This window comes from Hipposideros armiger, unplaced genomic scaffold (genome assembly GCF_001890085.2).
Source record: "Hipposideros armiger isolate ML-2016 unplaced genomic scaffold, ASM189008v1 scaffold_547, whole genome shotgun sequence".
Taxonomy (NCBI): Eukaryota; Metazoa; Chordata; class Mammalia; order Chiroptera; family Hipposideridae; genus Hipposideros; species Hipposideros armiger.
In genome coordinates this window covers 434,186-437,639 of record NW_017731897.1, presented here as the reverse complement: position 1 = coordinate 437,639, position 3,454 = coordinate 434,186, and the positions used below count along the sequence as shown (strand labels likewise).

Sequence of the window (3,454 nt, the reverse complement as noted above, 5' to 3'; positions counted from 1 at the left end):
TTTTTTTTAAAAAGACACATTTATTCAGCATCATGATCAGACTATTACATTTAGCAATCAACAGCATGGGTGCAAAAAAAAATCTACATTAAAACCCTTTGTTGGAATGCTTTACACTTTCCACAGAACAGAAACTTAAATAACCTGTTATACAATTAGTCACAAATACAGTCTTCAAGTTTTTTTGCCCATACACATGAGTATTGTCTAAACCATGTCTTCTTTGTAGCAGCTAGGCCCTGCCACCACTGTGCTTGGCTGAGTTCACAAATCTGTTGTAACCTATAGCTTTCCTGTCACTTCTCTGGCTCTCCTCTCCTGCTAAGCTTTGTTTCCTGGCAGTAATTAAAACCTTCTGCCACTGCCATAGCTACTGCTGCTGCTGGAACTGCCATAGTCACCTTGGTTTCGTGGATTGGCAAGGTATTGGCCTCCACCACCATAGGGGCCAGAGCTTCTGCCTCCAAAGTTTCCTCCTTTCATGGGTCCAAAATTTGAAGACTGATTGTTATAATTGCCAAAATTGTTGTAGCTTCCACCACCTCCAAAATTGCTTCCATCATTACCAAATCCATTATAGCCATCCCCACTGCCACCATATCCTCCACCACCACGACTGCCACCAAAGCCGCCTCGACCACTGAAGTTTCCTCCATGACCAAAGTTGTCATTCCCACCAAAACCACCTCCTCGACCACCACTGAAGTTTCCAGAACCACTTCGACCTCTTTGACTGGACGAAGCACTAGCCATCTCTTGCTTAGATAGGGCTTTCCTTACTTCACAGTTGTGGCCATTCACAGTATGGTATTTCTAAATGACAATCTTGTCTACAGAGTCATGGTCATCCAAGGTTACAAAAGCAAAGCCTCTCTTCTTGCCACTGCCTCGGTCAGTCATGATTTCAATCACTTCAATTTTCCCATACTGTTCAAAATAATCTCTTAGGTGATGTTCTTTGGTGTCTTCTGTAATACCACCAACAAAATCTTTTTCACAGTTAAGTGAGCTCCAGGTCTTTGAGAATCTTCTCTTGAGACAGCCCTCTTTGGTTCCACAACTCTTCCATCCACCTTGTGTGGCCTTGCATTCATGGCTGCATCCACCTCCTCCACAGTGGCATAGGTGACAAACCCAAAGCCTTTGGAGTGCTTGGTGTTTGGGTCTCTCATCACCACACAGTCTGTGAGTGTTCCCCATTGCTCAAAATGGCTCCTCAGACTCTCATCTGTTGTTTCAAAGCTCAAACGTTCGATGAAGAGCTTCTGTAGCTGTTCAGGCTCTTTGGGAGACTCTGACTTAGACATGATAACCGCGGGAAGGGAGACTTAACGATGCTTACTCGACGGCAGCCACCAACCCCAGCTTTGTTTTTCTTTCTCAAGATTGCTGTGGCTATTTGGGGTCTTTGATTGTTTCATATAAATTTTAGGATTATTTAATCTAGTTCTGTGAAAAATACCATTGGCATTTTGAAAGGGATTGCATTAAATATTTAAATTGCATTGGGTAGTATGGACATTTTCACTATATTAATTCTTTCTATCGATGAGCATGGTATATGTTTCCATTTATTTGTATCTTTTTAAATTTCTTTCTTTAATATCTTATAATTTTTTGAATACAGGTCTTTTACTTCCTTGGTTAAATTTAGTACTAGGTATTTTTTGATGCAATTGTAAATGGGATTGTTTTCTTAATTTCTCTTTCTGGTAGTTTATTATTGGTGAATAAAAAGGCAACTGATTTATGCATATTATTGTAATCTTGTATCCAGATATTTTACAAAATGCGTTTGTCAGTTCTAATAGATTTTTGGTAGAATTTTTGTGGTTCATTATATATATAGTATCATGTGATCTGCAAATAATGATAGTTTTACTTATTCCTTTCCAAATTGGATGAATTTTATTTCTTTTTCTTCTATGATTGCTGTGCTAGGACTTCCAATACTATCCTGAATAAAAGTGCAGAAAATGGCGTTCTTGTCCTGTTCTTGATCTTAAGGGGAATGAATGTTTTTTGCTTTTCCCCATTGAGTACAATGATGTTTGCTATGGGTTTGTTATATACAGCCTTTAATATGAGGAGATATGTTCCCTCTATTCCCACTTTGCTGAGAATTTTTTATCATAAATTTTTTATCATAAATGCTAGATTTTGTCAAATGCTTTTTCTGCATTTATGGATGTGATCATAAGATTTTTATCTTTCAGGCCGGCCAAGTGGCGCGTTGGTTAAGAACTGGCTTGGGATGCCAGAGGGCCCCAGTTCAGATCCCACATATGAGGGCCAGTGACACTGCCTTCTACAGCTAAGATGNACGTATAAGTGAGATCATATGGTATTTGTCTTTCTCTGACTGACTTATTTCACTTAGCATAATGTTCTCTAGTTCCATCCATGTTGTTGCAAATGGTACTATTTCCTTCTTCTTTATAGCTGAGTAATATTCCATTGTGCAAATGTAACATAGTTTCTTAATCCAGTCATCTGCCGATGGGCATTTCAGTTGTTTCCAAGTCTTAGCTATTGTGAATAGCACCGTAGTGAACATAGGGGTGCATATATCTGCCCATTTTTTAATTGGATTGCTTTTTATGGTGTTGAGTTGTATGAATTTTTTATAAATTTAGGGTATTAACACTTTATCATATATACCATTGCAAATATCTTCTATTCAGTAGGCTTTCTTTTGATTTTGTCAATGGTGTCCTTTGCTGTGCAAAAATTTTTTAGTTTGATGTATTCCTATTTTTTAATTTTTCTTTTGTTTCCCTTGTCTGATGTTATATATCACTACAAATATTACTAAGGGTAATGCCTGAGAGTTTACTGCCTATATTTTCTTCCAGGAACTTTATGCTTTCTGGTCTTACATTTAAGCTTAATTCATTTTGATTTACTCTTGTATATGGAGTAGAAGGTGATGCATTTTTATTGTTTTGCATGTATCTGTTCAGTTTTCCAAGCACCATTTATTGAATAGACCATCTTTACCCAAGTGTATATTTTTGTTTCCTTTATCATAGATTAAATGACCATATAAGTATGGATTTATTTCTGAGCTCTTCATTCTATTCTATTGGTGTACGTATCTGGTTTTATGCCAATACCATGCTGTTTTGATTATGATGGACTTGTCATATAGTTTGGTACCAGGTAGCATGATACCTCCAACTTTGTTTTTGTTTTTTTTCATGTTTTTTCAAGAGGATATTAAATCATTTATTGATTACACATGATAATGGATGATATACAAGCTTCATTCCCATCTATAATTTTATCTGGTACCATAATTCAATTTAGATATATTGCATAGGATGTGCCAACAATCATTAATAACCAAATAAACTCCATGACTCTGCTTGGATGACTCTTTTAATGGTGAGCTCCAGATCACCAACACAGTAACTGTCAATTCAACTACAACAAGGTTTCTGAAGACAATGGC

General features: G+C 37.0%; 1 pseudogene; it reads right to left on the bottom strand.

Annotated features, from left to right (window-relative positions):
- Nucleotides 1–345: 345 nt before the first annotated feature.
- Nucleotides 346–1,307, bottom strand: LOC109396827 (heterogeneous nuclear ribonucleoprotein A1-like; annotated as a pseudogene).
- Between the last annotated feature and the right edge of the window lie 2,147 nt (nt 1,308–3,454).